The sequence below is a fragment of the Pongo abelii genome, chromosome 9, assembly GCF_028885655.2.
Source record: "Pongo abelii isolate AG06213 chromosome 9, NHGRI_mPonAbe1-v2.0_pri, whole genome shotgun sequence".
In the NCBI taxonomy this organism is placed as follows: domain Eukaryota; kingdom Metazoa; phylum Chordata; class Mammalia; order Primates; family Hominidae; genus Pongo; species Pongo abelii.
Window position 1 is genome coordinate 64,633,961 of NC_071994.2, and position 23,034 is coordinate 64,656,994.

The following is a 23,034-nucleotide window of genomic DNA, read 5'->3' on the forward strand; positions in this document are numbered from 1 at the left end:
CTGCTGTTTTGCTTGTATAACGGAGCTACCAGCCTCCTCTTAATTATTCTCCACCTGATCTTTATGGTTTTCCACAGCGTTGTTGTTTTTTGTTTTTCTTTTTTACACAGGGGCTTGCTCTGTTGGCGTGGCTGGAGTGCAGTGTGCAGTAGCATGATCACTGCTCACTGCAGCCTCAACCTCCCCAGACTCAGGTGATCTTCCCACCTCAGCCTCCTGAGTAGCTGGGATTACAGGCATGCACCACCACACAGGCTAATTTTTGTATTTATTTATTTATTTATTTATTTATTTATTTTTAGAGCTGGGGTTTCCCCATGTTGTCCATGATCCACAGGATTCTTAGGCCTGGAGTTCTCCACTCTGTGTTCCAAACAGCTGGTCCCCTCAGGCAGAGCCGCAGAGCTCTTCATCTCATGACCTGCCTCTCCCCTGGGCAGAGACCCTGTGCTATGCGCTGGAGTTGAAGGTGGAGACCTACTTCTCGATGTGACACCCTTGCTCTATGAATACGGTTGGGGTGGGTGGATGGTAATCCCTTGTCTACTTGGCTTGACCTTCCTGGCATGGAAACTCTCCTAAGAGCACATGGAATGTGGGCAGAGGGCTATTGGACTGCCAGTGTTTGCAGCTTGCCATGTCTGAGGTAGTTTCTATCCTATGACTGAGGGCTGGGTGGAGAAAGAGTACCCTGGTCATCTCGGATGTGCCTGCCTAGAATACAGCTTCCATGATCCAGGGATGGTGGTGGTATCAGGGATATGGTGGTGGTAGGGGGGATGTGATGGTGGTGGGGGGGATGTGATGGTGGGGGGGGGATGTGGTGGTGGTCGGGGGGATGTGGTGGTGGTGGGGGGGATGTGGTGATGTGGTGGTGGTGGGGGGGGATGTGGTGGGGGGGATGTGGTGGGGGGATGTGCAGGTGGTGGGGGGAATGTGGAGGTAGTGGAGGGGATGTGGTGGTGGTAGGGGGGATGTGGTGGTGGTAGGGGGGATGTGGTGGTGGTAGGGGGGATGTGGTGGTGGTAGGGGGGATGTGGTGGTGGTAGGGGGGATGTGGTGGTGGTGGTGGGGGGTGATATGGTGGTGGTAGAGGGGATGTGGTGGTGGGGGGGATGTGGTGGTGGGGATATGGGGGGAATGTGGTGGGAGTATGGTGGGGGGAGATGGTGGTGGGGGGTATGTGGTGATGGGGGTATGTGGTGATGGGGGGATGGTGGTGGCTATTCTGGAAGTCTTACCCTTAAAATAATCTTTAAAAAATGGAAATTTGCTCTGCAGCTATTCCTCCTCTCTAACTTAAAGCAATTTAATGATTTAATTTAATGATTAATGATCATTAAATTTATTAATTTAATGAATCAATTTATTGATTAATTTAATTTAATGATTCCCCATTGATTTTTGGAATGAAATCTAAAATTTCTGCTCTGGCCAACCTGTGTAAGCCTACATCTCCAGCCTCATTTTGAGCCAATTTCGTTCTTAGTGTTCTCCCACTGGGCACAAAACTTCTCTCAAAGTTCCTCAAACATGGCAAGCTCTGTTTTGCCTCAGGCCCTACTCACTTCCTTTTCTTTACATGGCTCATTGCTACTCATTGTCCAGAATTCAGCTTTAGCATCAGTCTTCAGCAAAGCCCACTCTTTGCCTCTTGACTTGTGTAGATCCAATGTTCCATTGAAACCAAGATCTTCCCTTTCCACACCTGTAATAATTTAATTATTTCAAGTTGTTTATTATTATTATTATTATTATTATTATTTTGGAGACAGGATCTTGCTCTGAGACCTGGGCAAGAGAGTGAGCAAGATGACAGCTCACTGCAGCCTTGACCTCTCAAGCGATCCTTTTACCTCAGCCTCCCTAGTAGCTGAAACCACAGGTGCACGCCATGGTGCCCAACTAATTTTTAAATCATTTGTACACAGTCTCCCTATGTTGCTTAGGCTGGTCTTGAATTCCTGGGCTCAAGTGATCCTTCTGCCTCGGCCTCTCAAAGTGTTGGAATTATAGGCATGAGCCACTGTGCCCTGCCTTGTTTCTTATTTAATAACATCTACTTCCCTATTTGATTGTAAGCTCCGTGAGGGATAGTTTTCTACTGTGCATTTCCAAGGAGCTCAACAAAGACTTGACTGACAGCCTGATGGATCCACCATAGACCCTTTACACAGGGTGAACAATGCCGGATTATCCTGCAGTATAAAGTGGGGAAGAACACCATGGTTGTTAATAGTTATTTTTTATTTTTCTTCTCTTGAGAATTTATGCAATTGTTCTAAAACAATTATGTTTTGGTCAAGGTGTATAGATTCTTTTGGATCTACATTTAGAGGTATATATAGTTTGGCTGCCCAGGTCAGGCATCCTTAACTCACAGAGGCAGTGGTAGGTGTCACTTCTGGTAACTCTGACGCCAATGGGGAAGGTCACTCTTCCCTCCCTTACCTAGATCTTTCTCTGAAATCAAATGAGACATCCTGGATGACGGGAACTTGTGGAGGCTAACACAGAATATGCTGACTCGGATCTGCTCCCTATCACCTCCTTTCATTTGTCTCATGTAGAATTATGAAAATAATATCTGTCTTGTTTATTGGCACAAGTAGATACTTAATAAATTCCTCTTTTCTTTTCCAGTACACAGTTAACTGTTTTAGTTCAGTTACATACCTGTGAGCTTCTCAAGTTCCTTCCATTGTTTTCTAGCTCTTTTCTAGTTATCTCTGGAAAACTCCTCAATAACAATATCACAGCCCCCCAAAGGGCCATACTCATGCCTTCAGTGTGTAAATATTGTTGGTGTTAGACCTGTATTGAGGAAGAGAGAACAGGGCATTCAGAAGAGAAATCACATGTAATTTAGTTGCATTACTCTCTGAGTACCTTGAGATGTCCAGAAGTCCCTTTTAGAAGCCCTGCAGGTATAGTCAACTAGTTTTTCCCTCTTTTTTAAATAAACACAATATGTGGTTTTTGAATGAATGAATAAATGAACAATATCTGCTTATCCTCAAGGACCAGCAAAATAAGTAAAAATTTCCTTATTAACTTGTGTTGCTTTCCTGTTTTGTTTAATCATCGCAACTGTGGCCACAGAATACCTCATAATATTCAGTGGCAAATGTACAGCATGTTAGCTTCAGTATGGATTTCTCTCTTTGCTGGATTTTCAGGGTATAGGGAGGATTCACCTCTATATGTACAGTTGTTTCTGACTATGGGAAACAAGATCTGTGTTCCAAGCAGATCGGATTATATAATGTGGGATGTAACTTACTCTGAATTTCAAAACTACCTACACAACACTCAGGCATCAGAGAGGGGTAATTCTGGGAGGTTTTCTGAGTTTTACTTGACCTTCCTGTTCTATTTCCATTTTAAATTATCCATTTAATGAAATGTAAAAACCATTTCCACTATTGTGAGTCTAGTTTTCTGTTACCCATGGTTCACACTGAACCTCAGTTATTTGAATCACATTGTCACAGTAATTAGCCCAGAGCACGCAATTACTAAATGAATGAGTGAATGAATGCCACACACAGTACAGTTCAAGGGGTTGGAAATTTTACACTGGAGAATATTCAGATAAAACTTGATGTTTTCTTCAAATATTTGAAAGACAGTTTTTTGAAAGATTCAAAAGGTTCATGAGGCAGGACTAGGCAGAAGCAAGACCAATGCACAAAAGTTCGTTCGGTCCAACAAACATAGCATGCCTACTGGGTACCATGTTTGCCCTGTGGGATATGGAATCGTTAAACATTATAATCCTGCTCTGAGGGTTTGGAGTGGGTAGGGGCCTGTGGTAGGAATGGATTTCTATAGAGGAAACAATCTTACTGGAAATCGGGGGCTGGGAATTTGGGAATTAGTTTAATTGTAACTTAAGTTGTATGTTGATGTGGAGAGACTGCAGGGGGTAACTAATGGCATTTAATGGGGGTGTGGGGGGAATCGTTTCAGTGGAACCACCTCTTGGCACCATCACTTGTGTGGCTTAATATCTAATGGTCTCTGAACTCACCCCCTCAAAGCCCTCACTTTTTTTTTTTTTTTTTTTTGGAGACAGAGTCTCACTCTGTCACCCAGGCTGGAGTACAGTGGCACAATCTCGGATCTCGGCTCACTGCAACATCTGGCCCCTGGGTTCAGGTGATTCTCCTGCCTCAGCCTCCTGAGTAGCTGGGATTACAGGCACCTGTCACTGCCCCCGACTAATTTTTTGTATTTTTAGTAGAGATGGGGTTTCATCATCTTGGCCAGGCTGGTCTTGAACTCTTGACCTCGTGATCCACCCACCTCGGCCTCCCAAAGTTCTGGGATTACAGGCGTGAGCCACCGCGCCCGGCCAGGGCCTTCGCTTCTTAAGGCAACATGGATGACTTTGCTTATTAGGTGAAAGTCAGGAAGTTTCAGGAAAGAAAGACAAAGATTAATATTTTGGGATATTTTCCTTATATCTTATTTGTAAATGATCTTCCCCACATAAAAGCAGCCTGTTAAATAATTCCTTACCTTTATGAGAATTTTCTAAAATAGTACAATCAGAGATACCCCTATTTTGGTAGACATTTTGATTGGGTTGGTTTAGACAATGTGGTCACTCTATGTGTGGATTTGCAGGGGGCTGCCTCATAGCCATTGTCTTGAGAAAAAGCCTTTGCTAAGGGGCTGTGGTGTGCCTTGGCCCCAAGTGTTCGAATTAACTAGAGGTGTAGGAAGCAGGCTCTTTTCCTCCTTCTTTTAATTCCCCAAGGTCCCAGGGAAGGCCTGTGATCCACAGCTCTGAGTAGGAAAGGCAGGCAGGGAGGCTGGGGGCTGTCACCGGGCTGGAAGCAGAGTGGGCAAGACCAGGTCCATGAGGAGCCTGTGAGAGTGTCCAGAGCAGGACTGGGAGGGAATGTCAGAGAAGAGGGCAGGAGCCTGACTGCTGAGCAGCACGAGACTGGGACTGGGCAGAAAGGAGGCCTGAAGCTTGAATAATATCACATGAACTCTCTTGGTTTTAGATTTTATCAAAGAGGCTTTTGAGGCCTGGAGAATTCCAAACCTCCTGGAAGGTGAAGTTCACAGGCCTGGGGTCCTGAGATCTTACTTCAGGAGCCTTTCACCCCTCCCAGTCAAGGCCCTGGGCTCTTGCCACTCTTCCATTCATAGGCCCATCCTGATTGTATCTCACAGTCTGCCTGGGGAATGTGAGCCAAGGAAATGCATGTGTAATGAGATTTGCACCCACATTTTCCACACCCTGTCTGGGGGCACCAGGTCTGACAAGCATGCATGTGCTTTTGGGATTATGACCAGAATATGTATAATCAGAGATATCCCAGAAATTTGGCATCCATGTGGCCAAAACTTTGAGCATTGGATCCCAGCTTCTGTGGTTTTCACAAGCTTAGCAGTTGCCTTTTCTTAAGTTATTGTCCAAGCTAGGTTCATTTCAGGAAACAGGCAGGTGACAGTGGGAATCTGTGATGATGCTGGAGGCCCTAAGGAGTCTCTACTGAATAATCATGTCTTGGTGCAATTCCAACTTCAGGTAGGAAAGTTGGGATTGAGAAGGATCTCTCAATTCTTGATGAGAATGCGCCTCCAAAGCAATGTTGCTAGTATAAGGCCATTTTTGTCTTTTAGCAACTTTTTTTTTTTTTTTGGCAACAGGGTCTTGCTCAGTTGGTCAGTCTGGAGCACCGTGGCACTATCATGGCTCACTGAAGCCTCAACCTCCTGGGCTCAAGTGATGCTCCTTTCTCAGCCTCCCTAGTGGCTTGGACTACAAGTACACGACACCATGACTGGCTAATTTTTTTTAGTTTGTAAAGATGGGATCTTGCTTTGTTGCCCAGCCTGGTCTTGAATTCCTGGCCTCAAGTATTCTTCCTACCTTGGCCTCCCAAAGTGCTGGGATTGCAGGTGTAAGCTACCACACTCAGCACAACTTTTTTTTTTTAATGAGAATACTCACTTTGGTGATGGGGTTGGGGTGAGATAGATACTACAAGTAGGAATATATGTTAATGAAAGTTTTTTGTAAAAGACATTCGTGGCTGCGCATGGTGGCTCACACTTGTAATCCCAGCACTTTGGGAGGCTAAGGCGGGCAGATTACCTGAAGTCAGGAGTTTGATACCATTCTGGCCAACATGGTGAAACCCTGTCTGTAGTAAAAATACAAAAAATTAGCCGGGCATAGTGGCGGGCGCCTGTAGTCCCAGCTACTTGGGAGGCGGAGGCAGGAGAATCGCTTGAACCCGGGAGGCGGAGGCTGCAGTGAGCCGAGATCACGCCACTGCACTCCCGCCTGGGCAACAAGAGTGAAACTCTATCTCAAAACAAAACAAAATAAAAAACAAAAGACATTTACTAGTTTGTACAAAGAGCCTTGAGAAATTAGACAGATTTCAAGACAGCTCTGATTATACATATTCTGTTTTATAATACACTTTTGCCCAATAATTCTCTTTATAGTAATCCCCTTTCAGGAAATGATCAGATATATGGAGAAAGAATTGTGATGTTTATGCCAGTATTGCTCATATCAAAATGTGGAAATTTACTTCAGTGTCTGGTAATAAGAGAATAGTTAAATTAGTCACATTAAACTTATTTGGTGAAATATTAGGCCTCTGTGAAAAAATGACACTTAGAGAAAATATATACACAATTTACAGAAAATATTAATTTCCTTTTTTTTTTTGTTTGAGAGGGAGTCTTGCTCTGTCACCCAGGCTGGAGTGCAGTGGCACGATCTCAGCTCACTGCAATCTCTGCCTCCCGGGTTCAAGTGATTCTCCTGGCTCAGCCTCCTGAGTAGCTGGGATTATAGGCGCCTGCCACCACGCCCGGCTAAATTTTGTATTTTTAGTAGAGACGGGGTTTCACCATGTTGGTCAGGCTGGTCTTGAACTCCTGATCTCATGATCTGCTCGCCTCAGCCTCCCAAAGTGCTGGGATTACAGGTGTGAGCCACTGGGCCCAGCTAATTTTCTTAAATATATGAAAAAGTGCTCCACCTCAATCCAAATAAGAGAGATGCAAATTAAAGCAACACGAGATACCATTATCACTAGTGAAAGAGTCAAATGGTTGATAATTTGTGTTATTGAGGAAGAGAGAGAACTGGAACTCTCATACGCTGTATTAGTTACCTATTGCAATATAACAAACTCTTAAACTTAGTGGCTTACAACAACAATAAACATTTGTCATGTCTCCTGGTTTCTGTGTGTAAGTTATTTTGGAGCATCTTAGTGGGGTCTTTCTGGCTTGGGGTATTTCATGAGATTGCCTCAGCTGAAAGCTCGACTGGATATGCACAGTTCCCTTCCAAAATACCTCACTCACATGGCTGGCAAGGCGATTCTAGTTGTTGGTGGTAGGTCTCAGTTTCTCCCCACAGGGACTTCTCCTCAGGGCTTTCTCATGACATGTGTTGTCATGACATGGTGGCTCTCTCCTGAGTAAGGGAACAGATTTTAGCTGCAAGACCCTTTATAATCTAGTCCCAGAGGTCACACACTATCATCTCCACAACACTCTATGCATCACATAGACAAGCTCTGATTTAATGTGGGAGGAGAGCACTTGGGGATATGAACCAGATGAAGATTATCTGGGCCATCTTGGAGTCCCAGATACTCTGGAAGTGGGAAGATATTTGGCAATATCTACTGAAATTTAAAATGTGCAAACCCTTTGACCCAGGAATTTAACTTTTAGGAATTTATACTGCAAGATTTGCATTTGTGTCTAATGGTATATACAAATATATACAAGGAAAGTTATTACAATATTGCTTTAATGCAAAAGCTGGAAATGCCCTAAATGTCTACCAACAGGGCATTGGGTAAATAGTATGGGACAGCTTTCAATGTAACATACTATACAGCTGTTCAAAACAATGAGATTGTTCATTCCACTCATGTAGTTCTGTGGAACTATATCCTAAATATATTAAATGGAATGTGGGTGTGTGTGTATAAATTGATAAACTATATTAGGAAGGACATATAAAACCCTGTTAACACTGGTGGCCCATTTGGGGAGCAGAAATAAAGTGAAAAATTATTCACTTTATGTTCTTTCATATTTTTCAAATTTTGTACCATATAGACATATTACTTATTCATTAATTTAAAAAATTAAATGATTTTAAAAATAAAGAAGTAGAAATACATTTTAAAATGATTGGAAATGCTCATACTGTACAAATAATTTTAAAATACCATAGCAAACCATATTTGTGATATAATTTAATTTGTTTTAAAAACATTGTACATAGGCCGGGCACAGTCGCTCACATCTGTAATCTCAGCACTTTGGGAGGCCAAGGTGGGAGGATTGCTTGAGCTCAGGAGAGCAAGACCAGCCCAGGCAACAAGGCAAAGCCCATCTCCACCAAAAAATACAAAAATTAGCCCAGCACGGTGGCACGTGCCTATAGTCCCAGCTACTTGGAAGGCTGAGATAGGAGGATTGCTTGAGCCCCAGAGGTAGAGGTTGCAGTGAGCCAAGATCACACCACTGCACTCCAACCTGGGCAGTAGAGCCAGACCCCATCTCAAAACAAAACAAAAATGTACATAGGAAAAGACTGAAAGGATCATACCAAAAGTGACAATCAATGATAGATAAAGTGTTGCCCTTAACTTTATCTTCTAGATTTTCTACAATGACTATTTTATTTCTGTAATCAGAACAAAAAACAGACAACTTATTTCTGGTTAATGAGATGAAGGGAAACTTATTTTCTTCTTCATTCTTTTTAGTATTTTTCTGTAATGATTTTATATTACTTATAAACGCAAAAGAAAAAAGATTTAAAACCTGCAATCCAGGGTTCTGGATCAGAGTTTCCAAAATTATACTTGGGGATCTGAGCAGTGCCCTGAAGAGTGAGAAGCACCTGTTCCTGGACTTGCTCTGGCCAGGCTGGGCTCAACCCCACAGTGCTCATCTGCTTGCCCTGGAGAGCAGGGAAGAGAGCTGCTTTTCTTTCCCAGGGCTGGTTAGCACTGTTCACAACCAAAGACTTAGATTGTTGAACAGCCTCATTTGCTGCTGCAGAGGCACCCTAGGATGGAGGAGAAGTACAGTGGGAAGTTGGGAGCAGCCAGAAAGACAGAGGCCAACGGAGAAATCCAAGCACAGAGCGGGTTCAGGCCACAGCCATTTGGGAAACAGTGTTCTAGATTGCTTGGAACACTTCCTGACTCTAAGCTCTTTTACTCTCCAAGGCCACCACATGAGTATCTCCCATGCAGGAATTCTTTGCCTCTTTTTCTCCCCAGGACTTTGCCTGACTGTGAGTGCCTACATCTGTGAAATTCCTGCCAGAGGACCCTGGCCCCTTGGTTCCACACACACACAAAAAGCACTCATATAAATGTAGTCTGTTAAATTCAATAGTGGAAAAACAAAGGCAGAGGAAAGACAATTCCTGGATGCTGAGCTGAGATGGCTGCTGTATACTGCCGAGACAGCTACCATGGACTGTTGTCTAGGTTGTATACTGCCACATCTAGTAGGACATCCTTCATGAAATAAACATTAATTTGCATATTTATTATAACATTTCCAGATGATGGTTATAAATTGTTTTAACAAAATTAGTATATTATGATTTTCAGAAAGGTATTTTGAGAAGGGACACTTTTTTCTAGTTGGTTAATATGGGTCAGTAGCATCTGTGAATTTTAATTCAGTACTTAATTTAGTACTGAATTTTAATCTTAGCTCAGATTTAATTTTAATACCTTGCCCTTGTCTACAAACCTAGCCTAGTCTGCCATGAGACTCCTGGAAGTGGGCAGAAATACTGGACAGTACTAAAAAGACAGTTTCAGGTAAGGACAAAAAGTAGAATGGGAAGTTGGGAGCAGCCAGGAAGATGGAGGCCAAGGGGGAAATTCAAGCACAGAGCAGGTTCTAGGCTGCAGACATTTGGGAAACTGTTCTGGCTGCTGGAAATGAGGCAGATACTGGAAAGCAGGCAGAACCATAGACCTTCCTTGCATCTCAGATGTGCATAAGAGATGCTGTCAGTTCTCACTTCACACTTGGATTTTTGGCTTCTCCAGTTATGAAAAACTGTGTGCTGCTGTGTGTGGATTCTGAAGCAATTATTGAGACCTAAGGGCTCTATTAAGGGCAGAAATTGCTGCCTCACTAGGCAGGCTTCGGTGACTTTGTCGCTATGGTGTTTAATCCTGACTCATGGGCCCACATGCTCTTTCTCAGGTTGTGGAGTGTAGATTCTGTGATTTATCGCGTCTGACTTCTCACTTCCTTTGCACTGTGTGTGTGTGTGTATAAGTGTGCATGCAAGCTCACTTTTGTGTAATTGCACACTGGCTTCCCTCCAAAATTCTTGCTGTTACAAATTACTTTTGGCTATGTTCAGGTTCAGGGTGGGAAAATCCAAGAGACAAATATAGTTGAAATGTGTCAACAGCCTTAGGCTGCCATGTTTGGGGAAGTATTTTAGTAATGAGAGTCCTCAAGTCTGAGAATGGCCCCATGGTCTACCACAAAGGGCCTCTTTCTCTCTCTCTCTTCCCTCTTTGCTCTCTATCTCCTCAGCTAAGCTATTTGGGCAGTAAGAGCAGGGAGTCACTGAAATGCCTGGAGCCCCTGGATGTTCCTTTATGGAGATACCTGAGACTCCCTTTCTCATAAGGCCCTTCTAGAAGTCACTCCTAATGTTCTGTCTGAGCAACCCAGATCCCCTTGTTGAATTCTAGACCTGTATATTTGGCTGGACATGGAATATCTAGGAGGAAAAGATGTATCAAACTCAATATATGCCCAAAGTCAACACATCAATCACCTTCCCTGTTTGCCACTACTGTCTCCTCCTCCCATATTCCCTATCTTGGTGTGTTGCCTCTGAGAGTGTGTTAGCAGAACTCCAGCCACAGGGAGTGTCATTAACCAAGGACTCATCTTCTGTGCCCCAAAATCTATCACTATGTTTGCCCTGTGACCATGCTTTCCACAGGCTGTTCCCAGCAATAATTAAGCCTAGTAAAGACACCAAGGCAGATCTGTTGCTGAGAGACATGGGACAACTTTGACAACTGACTTTGGCTCAAGGACTTCCTGATGGCCTTGCAGAATCTTCCATAGGCTGCATGGCAGTCTAGGATGTTTTTATTCAACCTTTCGTCTGTCACTCCAATACTTGGGATCTCCTAGACTTGTAGTCTGATGCCTCTTCCAGATTTTTGCAACTCCTTCCCCATTTTCTTAAAATCTTTGCACATTTAGTTCCATCTTGGCATATTTCTCAAGGACCCAGACTAACAAACGTAGCATTGCGAATGGGATAGTAGTGCTACTGGTCCTGTTCCATCTTGAAAAGACCAGCAGTTTGTCCTCACAAGGAAAGAGACCTCTTCTGAGTACAAGTTTGCCTTTCCTGTGTTTAGATGGCATGGTATGGGATATCATCAGGGGCTCACTCTTGCCAGGGGACACAGCAAGAGTCCTATTGAACTACAGGACATTATCATTAAGACCCTCTTTCATCAAAAGATACCATTAAGAGATTGAAAAATCAAGTTTACACAATGGGAAAAAAACATTTCTGATATACACATCTAATATGACTTGTGTACAGAATATAGGAATTCTTCCAAGGCAGATAACTTAATAGAAAAATAGGCAAAGGATGTAAACAGGCACTTCAAAAAAAGAATACCCACATGGCCAATACACATTTTTAAAAGTGTTAAATTCTGCTAGTTACTTGGGAAATGTAAATTAAGACCTCAATGTGACGCCACGAGAAATGGCTAAAGTGAAAACACAAGACAATACCGAATGTTGACAAGTAATTGGAATTGAGCAACCAGAATTCTCACACTGACACTGGAAGTGTGTATATGGGAATGACTATTTTGGAAAACTGATGGTATCTACTAACCTGTACATATACATTTCCTATAGTCTGCAATTCCACATGTACATATGTTCAACAAAACACAGGACACGAATATAGCTAGCAGCCCTATTCATAATGTCAAAAACAAATAATGACACAAATTTACATTTATAGGAGAATGGATAAATAACTGTTCATACACTAGAAGATAGCAATGAGGATGAATGAACTACGATTACATGCAATAACGTTGATAACTCTCACAGACAATGATGAATGAAGAAAGATAGGCACAGAGCATATGAGGTGATTCATTTGTAAAATGCTTAAAAATAAACAAAACTCATCCAGGCTGTTAGAAACCAGGATGGTGGTTATCTTTAGGCTGCGAGTAGTGACTGGAACTGGGCAAAAGGGTGGCTTGTGGAATGCTGGTAAGGGTTCTGTTTCAACATCTGGGTACTAATCACTCGTGTGTTCACTTTATCAAAATCCATGAAGCTGTTCTAGAATTATTGACTTTATGTATGTTTTTCATTAATAAAATTTACCAAGAAGTTTACTTTTTCTCAATATTTTCATTATCAAAAATTTAGAAAATATAGAACAGAAAAATTGCAATAAGGCTAACCTACTTTTAATATTTTAATGATTATCCTTTTGATTTTTTCTGTATGCACTCAAATGTTGTCCTCTGCAACACTCTCCTTCAGATAAAATCAGGACCATGTTCTAGATGCCATTTTGTAAGTATCTTTTAACACTTTGACTGTATATTCAACTATACACATTGTAAACACCACTATACACATTGTAAACACCTTTCCCTGTCATGAACATTTGTTTATCACATTTAAAAGGGCTGCAAGTCATCCACTGAATTGGGAGTTCCACTATCTGTAGAAGAACTCATTTTTCATGTCTAGTTTGTTTCCAGTTTTTCAATATTGTAAACAATGTGATAATCAGTCTTGTAGCTAAATCTTTGCCCTACATCTTTGGTTATTTCTTCTTTCTACTAAGTCTTAGAAATTGTGTTTGGGTATAAAGAATGTGTATACTCTTGAAGTTTATACATCCCATAGTTAATTTTTTAACAAGTAACAATTTCAAAGAGGGCATGGCATGATTTGAACTGGGTTCGTATCTGGTTGGTTGTGGCATTCTAAGGGCAACAACAATGATGACAATGCTGGTAGTTACTATGGTGCCTATTATTTATTTCCCACTAACAACCTGGTTAGGTGATTTTTAGTAGATACATTTACAAATGAGAAAAGAGGTTCAGATATGTGAAGAACTTCGTTTAAGTTCTTTCAGAATAAAGCTGGATCCAAAGCCAGGCCTGCCCAAAACCAAAGCCCATAGCTCTCTCCCCAGAGAATGGGAAATCCTATTGTCAAGTTGTACCAGGAAGCCCAACTGAATTAGTGATTCCTATAAGTTATATCAAAAGTTCAAAATTATAGTGAGAGTTGATGCTCAATTAATACTAATAGAGATCCAAAAAGAAGGATTGAGAGAGGAGAAGAGAATTTGTCTGGAAGGGTGGGTGCTTATGGAGTCTGCTGGAAGTTAGAAGAAGATAAGAAATTGAAATCCTGTGTTAACCCACTTGCTGATGGCATGTCACAAACTGTACGAGCCTTTTTAGCCATCAGGGTACCAGGTTGTTTGGCCTCATTCCCAAGATCGATAAGCACATTCCATTGAGACCAGATGTAGCTGGGAAAGGCAAAAGCCAAATAGTTTCCAAGAAGACCCAGAGAGGGTAAAGAGGTTTTTGCAAGCTTTTTGGATGTGTCTTGGAGTTTTTGTGAAAAGCCAATGAAGTGAGATTGGGGGGATATTTCAGTGAAACTCTGGATCAAGCTGCATCTGTTTTTTCCATGAGGGTATGAGTGCCAGTTACTCAGAAGTGGCAAGAACACTGTGTGTGTGGGGTGTGTGTGTGTGTGTGTGTGTGTGTGTGTGTGTGTGCGCGTGCGCATGTGAGCATGGGTAGCATCGATGAAGAAAAGGCTGGGATTGGCAAGTGTTCAGGGAAACTAGATAGGTATGTTCATTGATAATTTGCCTCAGTCCCTTTCCTTGCTGACTTACATTTCAATTGATAGGGTGAGTAGCTCAGACAGGTATAGAGAAGAAAGAGGCAACATGGAGAAGTGGAAGAGAAGGCTTTGGTAGGCCATGGATCTAGCGTCTAATTTCAATTTAGCCACTGGTTAGTTCCTTATAAGACTAATACTAACTAACATTTATTGAGCCTCATATGTATTTTAGGATCTGTGCTAAGTGTATATTCTCTATCTCATTTAATCTTCAAAACCACTCCATAATTCCATTTAGTCTCCTTTTGCCCCATCTCATTGATGAAGAACTGATTTTCAGAAGCATAAGGCACTTATTGGAGATCCCACAGGATTTGTTGAGAGTCACATTTGAACTTGGGCCCTTCAAAGTCCAATGTCCCTACCTTCAAAGACATGACTTGGAGGGTATTTTTAAAACTGAGGGTTCAGTTTCCTTTCCTTTAAAATAGAAATAAACGGCCGGGCACGGTGGCTCACGCCTGTAATCCCAGGACTTTGGGAGGCCGAGGTGGGTGGATCACGAGGTCAGGAGATCGAGACCATTCTGGCTAACACAGTGAAACCCCGTCTCTACTAAAAATACAAAAAATTAGCTGGGTGTGGTGGCGGGCACCTGTAGTCCCAGGTGCTCAGGAGGCTGAGGCAGGAGAATGGCATGAACTCGGGAGGCGGAGGTTGCAGTGAGCCGAGATCGCACCACTGCACTCCAGCCTGGGTGACAGAGCAAGACTCTGTCTCAAAAAAATAAATAAATAAATAAAAATAAAATTAAAAAAATAGAAATAAACCAGTCGTGGTGGCTCATGCCTGTAATTCCAGCACTTTGGGAGGCTGAGGTGGGCGGGTCACTTGAGGCCAGGAGTTCAAGACCAGCCTGGCCAACATGGTGAAACACCATCTCTACTAAAAATACAAAAAAATTAGCTGGGCATGGTGGCATGTGCCTGTAGTCCCAGCTACTCAGGAGGCTGAGGCAGGAGAATCGCTTGCACCCAGGAGGCAGGAGGCAGAGGTTGCAGTGAGCTGAGATCCCACCACTGTACTCCAGCCTGGGCAACAGAGTGAGACATTCCCTGCTCCCCCCCACCCCCCCACCAAAAAAAAAACCCTAGTCTATGGCATTGTCTGGAGGCCTAAATTAATATGGTATTTTAGACCACAGTCCGACATGTAACAGGTCCTGAATGAATGTTACTATGTCTCCCTCCCCAGGACTTTCAGAGAGAGAGAAAGAGAGCATGTAAAAAAACCACACCACACTAAAGAACCAGAAAAATATCTGGTGGCCTGAGTAAGGCTGGATTAGACAGGGCAATACTATAAACAAGAATTAGGTTCAGATTCAACTAGGAATACTAACAGTATGGAGGATATGGGTCTCAGAACTTCACGTATACTGATTTCATCACAAGTTTGTGGGAATGATGGTGTATTAGTACGTTCTCGCACTGCTGTAAAGACATACCTGAGACTGAGTAATTTATAAAGAAAAGAGGTTTAATTGGCTCATGGTTCCATGGGGCGTACAGGAAGCATGGCGGCATCTGCTTCTGGGGAGGCCTCAGGGAGCTTTCATGGCTGAAGGCAAAGTGAGAGGAGACATCTTGCATGACAGGAGCAGGACCAAGAAAGAGAGTGGAGAGGTGCCACACACTTTTAAAAAATCGTATATTGTAGGAACCCACTCACTATACAGCACCAAGGGGGATTGATGCTAAACCATTTATGAGCCCACCCTCATGATGCAGTCACCTCCCACCAGGCCCCACCTCCAACACTGGAGATTACAATTTGACATGAGATTTGGGTGGGGACAGAGATCCAAACCATATCAGATGGTATATGTCTAATTGACAAATGAAGAAATGATGCCCTAAAAGACTATCCCTAATTATGTTGCTGGGATTCCGTCTGATGAGTGGGAATGTCTTCCATGTTTTTATTGTTTTTCAAATTGAGATAGAATTCACAAAACACAAAATTCACTTTTAAAGTATACAATTTAGTGATTTTTAGTATATTCATAAAGAAGCGTAACCATTACCACTGTATAACTATCTAATTCCATAGTATTTTCATCACCCCAAAGAGAATCTTCATACTCATTAACAGTCATTCCCCATTCCCCCATCCCTCAGCCCCTGGCAACCACTAATCTGCTTTATGTTTCAATGAGTTTGCCTTGTCTGGACATTTCATATAAATAGAATCATAAAATATGTGACCTTTTGTGTCTAGCTTCTTTCACTTAGCATAATGTTTCAAAGTTGACCCATTGTAGCATGAATCACACTTTTATTCCATTTTATGGATCAGTAACGTTCCATTATATGAATATATCACATTTTGTTTCTCCATTTATCACCTGATAGAAGTTTTGGTTGTTCTCATGTTTTGGCTATGATGAGTAAAGCTGCTATGAACATTTGTGTATATATTTTGTGTGGACATATGCTTTTAATGTTTGTATATACATTAAGTGAAAGAAGTTAGACATATATACTTGGTAGAATTGCTGAGTCATATGGTAATTATATGGTTAACTTTTTGAGGAACTGCCGAAATGTTTTCCAAAGTGACTACAACATTTTTATGACGTCAGCAGCAAATATATGGGGGTCCCAATTTCCCTGCATCCTCGTCAGCACTTGTTGTTATTTGTTTGTTTCATGATAGCCATCCTAGTGGATGTGAAGTGGTAGCTTATTGAGATTTTTATTTGCCATAATTTGACAAATTATGTTGAATGTGTATTTAGAGAAATGTCTTCTGTTCATTTTTAAATTGGATTACTTGTCTTTTTGTTATTGAGATATAAGAATTCTTTGTATAGTCTAGATACTAAATGCTTATTAGATACATGACTTGTGATATTTTTCTCCCATTCTTTGGGTTGTTTTCTCACTTTCTTGATAGTATCTTCTGATACACAAAAATTTTAAATTTTGATAAAGTCCAATTTATCTACTTTTGTTACTTAAGATTTTGGTGTCATTATCTAATAATCTTCTTCCAAATCCAAGATTATGAAGATTTAACCCATGTTTTCTGGAAGAGTTTTATAGTCTTAGCATTTTACATTTAGTCTTTCATCTATTTTGAGTTAATTTTTATATATGGTTTGAGGAAAGGAGCCAACTTAATTCTTTTGCATTTCGATGCCTACTTGTCCCAGCATCATAAATTGAAAAGACTATTCATTCTACATCAAATGGTCTTAGCACCTTTGTCAGTAATTAATTGGCCACATATATGGATTTATCTGGATTCTCAATTCTATTTCATTAATCTGTTTGTCTATTCTTATGCTAGTACCACACCATTTTGATTATTGTAGCTTTGTGGTAAGTTTTGAAATCAGGAAGTGTGAGTCCTCCTTTGTTCTAATTTTTCAATATCTGTTTGGCTATTTTCAAGATTATTTATATTTTCATATGAATTTTAGGGTTTTTGTTAATTAAAATACTGCTGGGATTTTGATAAAGCTTGTGTTGAATCTGTAAATCATTTTGAGTAGTGTTAGCATGTTATCAATATTATATCTTCTTATCAATGAACATGAGATTTCTTTCATTTATTTCCTTCTTTTATTTTCCTTAACAATGTTTTATACCTTTCAGTGTACAAAACACTGACATTTATTTAAGTGTACAAAACACTTAAAATTTATTCCTAAGTATGCTATCTATGAATAGAAGTAGTTCTACTTCTTTCTTTTCAATCTGATGGTTTTTTATTTCTTTTTCTTGCCTAGTGCCTTGACTAGATTCTCCACTACAATGCTGATTAGATAGAAGGGATGAGATAGACATTCTGTTCTTGTTCCTGACCTTAGGGGCAAAGCTATCAGCTTTCACCATTAAGTATGATGATAGTTGTGGGTTTTTCTTAAATGCTCTTTATCAGATCAAAGAAGTTCCCTTCTATTCCTGCCTTCTTCAGTGTTCTTACGAAAGGTTGTTAGATTTTGTGAATGCTTTCTCTGCATCTATTGGCAAAATAATGTGGATTTGTCCTTTAATCTATTAATACGATTCAGTACATTGATTTTTTTTTTCATGAGCTGAACCAACCTTGCATTCCTGGGATTAATCACACTTTGTCATGGTGTATAATCCTTTTTATATGCTGCTGGATTTGGTTTGCTAGTATCTTGTTGAAGATATTTGTATATATATTCATAAGGGATATAGCTTTCTGTAGTTTTCTTGTGAGTTGTCTGGCTTTGGTATCGGGTAATTCTGGCTCCAAATAATGAGTTAGGAAGTGTTTCCTTCTATTACTGATGAATTGCCTATGAATACTTTCAAATCTGTCAAGTTCTGCTGCATGCATCTCTGGGCTCTGTTGTTAAGTACATACATGCTTGTAATTGTTTTGATGGAGTGACCCTTTTATCATTATAAAATGTCCTTTTTTTCTCCAGTAACAATTTTTAACTTAAAGTCTCTTTTGTCTATACTGCAACTACTCCAGCTCTTTTGTTTACTGTTTTCATGGTACACATATTTCCATCCTTTAAACCTATTTGTGACTTTGATTCTAAAATGTACCTTTTGTAGACAACATATATTTGAATCATGCACCCTCCCATCATAATTCTAGTCTTTGTCTTTTAATTAGAGTGTTTAATCAGTTTGAATTTAATATAATAACTGGTAAGATTTACATCTGCCATTTGTTACTTGTTTTCTATATGTATTATGTCTTCTTTGTTTCTTCATTCATTCCCCCATTACTGCCTTCTTTTGTGTAAAATGGATATTTCTTAGTGGGCCATTTTAATTGACCATTTTACTTTTTTTTTTTTTTTAGTGGTTACCCTGGGTGTTAAAATTAACATCTTTTTTTTTTTTTTTTTTTGAGACAGAGTCTCACTCTGTCCCCCAGGTTGGAGTGCAATGGCACAATCTCAACTCACTGCAAGCTCTGCCTCCCGGGTTCACGCTGTTCTCCTGCCTCAGCCTCCTGAGTAGCTGGGACTACAGGCGCATGCCACCACACCCGGCTAATTTTTTGTATTTTTAGTAGAGATGAGGTTTCACTGTGTTAGCCAGGATGGTCTCGATCTCCTGACCTCATGATCTGCCTGCCTCAGCCTCCCAAAGTGCTGGGATTACAGGCATGAGCCACTGAGCCCAGCCACAATTAACATCTTATACCCATCTAATTTGCATTAATACAAAGTTGATTACAACAATATATAAAACTTTCCTCTTATATAGCTCTAGTACCTACCCTCTTATTTGTGCTGTTGTTTTCATATAAATTACCTCATTATACATTGCATGGTCTGATACATGACTGGTATACAGACTCATAATTATTGCTTTATGTAATTGTCTCTTAAATAATATAGTAGAAAAGAGTTATAAATAAAAGATACACTTACATTGTCTTTTATATTTAGTTTTTACCACAGACTTATATTTCTTTATGTGGACTCAAGTTATTGTCTAGGATCCTTTCATTTAGGCTGGAAGAACTCCATTCTCTGTTTTTGTTTATATTGGAATGACCTAATTTCTCTTTCATTTTTGAAGGACAGTTTTGCTAGATATAGAACTCTTGAGTCTTTCTTTCAGGTCTTTGAATATGCCATCCACTGCCTCCCAGATTCCATAGTTCCTGATGAGAAATAAGTTAATCTTAATGAAGACCACTTGTGCTATATTGCTTCTCTCTTGCTATTTTTAAGATTCTCTGTTTGTCTTTTGACAGTTTGATTATGATGTTTCTAGGTGTGAAACTCTTTGAGTTTACCCTATTGGAATTTGTTGAGCTTTTTGGAGGTGTAGATTCATGTTTTTTAAAAATCAAATTTGGGAAGTTTTTGCCCATGGTTTCTTCAAATATTATTTTTCCTCTTTCTTTCCTCTCTTTCTAGGACTCTTATGAATATATTGATACAGTTGATTGTGTCCCATAGGTCTCTGAGTCTCTTTTTCTTCTTTTTTTTTTGTTCCTCAGTCTGAATAGATAGTCAAGTGTATAAAAATGACAGAATGGGAGTGAAACAACCTAAAGGTTTGTTAAAATTGTTTGTGAAATTGTTGTTTCATTGTTTGTGAAAATTCTTCCTCTAGTGAACGTGTCCACAGACAGGCAAGGCCCTCATAATGCCTGCTTCGAACATGGTGGGTTCAAAGCAAACAGATGCAGAAACAGTTCACTCTTTCTTCACTTTCCCTGAGCCATTTCCTTAAATTCCTTTGCTCCCTAGGACCTAAGGGACTCAACATCTCTATTTTCAGCTTGTTCCTTTCTCTTGAACCATAGGCTTTTGTGTCCAATAGCTGAAATTCAGATCCAGATCACTCTGACTGCAAGGTCTATGAAGTTGGTCTGATTCCTATGTTCCTTTTCTATTACTTTCCTAAACCCTCAACAGGGCCCCTTTCACAATGACTTAACTCCTTGATGGACAGGTTTGTGGTAGGGTAAGGTGGGGAATGGGGCAGATGAGGAGAGCTGCCTGTCTGGAACTGGATTTGGATGAGAAACCAAAGTCAGCTTCATGTCATTAACAATTTGGTTTATGACTATCCTGGCTATGCCACTTCAAGCCTTTTGAAAGGTCTCCTTTGCCTTATGTACTCCTGATTACCAAACCCAATCCTAGAACAATGAAGAATGGGTATGAAATATTTACTCTGCTGAAGGGATAATTTGAGACCAACGTAACAGGATAATATGGGGGAGGAAAGTCTCTCCTTTCCTGCTGCCCACTCAGGCAACTCTGCAAACAGGGAGTATGGGGAAATAGGAGGAGTCTTCTAAAAATTCTAGGATTCACCCAGTTTTGTAGCCAGCAGACTGGGAGTCATCCTCAGCCTCTTCTTTCCTCTTTTCTTCCTTCTCCCTTCCTTGTTCCTCTTTCAGTTCCTTTCTTCTTTCTTCCCTCTCTCCTTCTCCATCCCTTTATATATGCAATAAGCCTAATACCTCTTTATTCTCTTTCACCTCCATGCCTTAGTCAAAATCTCATTGCCTTTTCCACCTGGAGAAAACTGAAACTTGTTCTGAATTGGTCTTTAACTCCAATCTTCAATTCCCATCCACCTTCCACACCAAATCAGAGACAGATTTTTAAAACCCAGATCTAAGTGGACTGGATACCCTTATAATGTAGAGGAGGCACACTGAATACACAGCCAATCCCACACAGTCAATGCATGTTTATTCTGGTTTAAACAGAAAAACCCATCTTGTAGCAACTACTTATAAGGAAATCCCAACATAACCCCCTTTTGTTTGTAGACTAGCTTCTGAACTTCCAGTTGAAACTGCATATCACTCCTTGTTTGAGCTTCATAGATTTTTGTGGGTAAGGATCACACAACTTGTTCTCCCATTTCTTCCAGGGTTAATGCATATATTTCTTGTTTATGATTGTTTCCAGACAGATTTTGTCTCAGTTTCAGCAATGCATATCAAAATGGTTCAAGAACCTCACCTTCTACTTAACTCTTGTCCTACAAATGCTGTTTGTCAAGAGACTTTTCTCTGGGATCTAATTCTAAAATGCATGGGCTGGGCATAGTGACTCATGCCTGTCATCCAAGCACTTTGGGAGGCCGAGGCGGGTGGGTCACAAGGTCAGGAGTTTGAGACCAGCCTGGCCAACGTGTTGAAATCCCATCTCTACTAAAAATACAAAAATTAGCCAGGCATGGTGGTGCATGCCTGTAGTCCCAGCTACTTGGGAGGGTGAGGCAGGGGAATCGCTGGAACTCCGGAGGCAGAGGTTGCAGTGAGAGAGATTGCGCCACTGCACTTCAGCCTGGACGGCAGTGAGAGTCCGTCTCATAAATGAATGAATTTAATTAATGAATGCATGTGGAGAGTCCAGGGAGTTTAATGTGTTTTGAGTGAGAGAGATGTAAGGTGTGTGCTAGATCACACTGTGAGGTCTTCTTAGACCAGAGAGAGTTGAGTTGGGCCTTTAAGTACAGGCAAGACTAGGAATGGTGCAAAAGAGAGGAAATGTTATTCCAGATTCAGGAAGCAAGGTGAGAGGTTCCCAGCCCTAAGTGGACATACATGCTGCACATGTGTAGCAATAAAGAGGTAATCTGATTAGAGCTGCATTTGGGAAATGTGGAAAGGTAGGAAATCATGGCAGAGCAGTTTTAGTACTGGGAATAGTTTTTGAATTCATCTAATAAATCATTCCCCAAACTACATTTCTTAGGACACTCATATCTCTTTAAGTATTAATAAATATTTCCCAATCAAAAAATTTAAGAGGTCCTATGGTCAAATCCATCTGGTGAATACTGTCTTAAAGTCCTTAGGGAAGGATGTCACAAATGTGCATTATGAGTCTCCAAAGCAAGATGTATTATCCAGAATTTGCCTACCTTATTTGTCCATGGAGTCCTGTTTTCAAGAAGGTTCAAGCAAATATATTAAAAGGAGAATGTCCTATGAAATACAGGCTGTAAAATGTTGATCAATCCAACCTTCTTATTTTTTTAAATGTTGCCCTGAGGGAAGAAGTGCTTGCTTAAGGTCATTCCTTAAGCTGGAGACTGTGCTTGGGCTAGAACCAGGCCTCCTGATTCCAGACATAGACCAATTACAGTGGTCTTGGTTGCCATGGATATAAGAAAAAACACTAGATGCTGTAACAATGCCCAAATTTCAGTGCCTTGGCTCAACAGAATTTTATTTTTCATTCATGTGGCAGTGTAGTGTGGGAGTTCCTGGCCAGTGGGCAGCTTGCTTCCTGTGGTTAATCAGAAACCCAGACCCCTACAATTGTGTGGATCTGCAATCCACTGGGGCCACAGAGTAGATAGAAGAAGAAAACATAGAGAAGCCCCACTTGCTTTTTAAGGGCTCTGGCCCTGGAATTAGATCTTACCCCAGTCACTTCTTAGCTGTGCTTCTCTGTCACTGAACTGCTTTTACCTTCAGTTTCTTTATCTGTAAAGTGGGGGCAATTATAGAACTACCTCATAGGATTGTTATGCACAGTAACTAAGTTAATATTTGTCAAATACTTATCTATACCTGGTACATAGTATGGGCTTTATAAGTACT

The 23,034-nt window shown here is 40.8% G+C and overlaps 1 long non-coding RNA gene across 1 annotated transcript; it reads right to left on the reverse strand.

Moving 5' to 3' along the window:
• Window positions 1–300: 300 nt before the first annotated feature.
• On the reverse strand, window positions 301–22,563 carry LOC129048683 (uncharacterized). The gene is made up of 4 exons (XR_008511224.1): window positions 22,350–22,563; window positions 7,354–7,465; window positions 2,677–2,814; window positions 301–1,708 (listed from the first exon to the last, which is right to left on the reverse strand). It is a non-coding gene; the product is annotated as an uncharacterized LOC129048683 (long non-coding RNA).
• Between the last annotated feature and the right edge of the window lie 471 nt (window positions 22,564–23,034).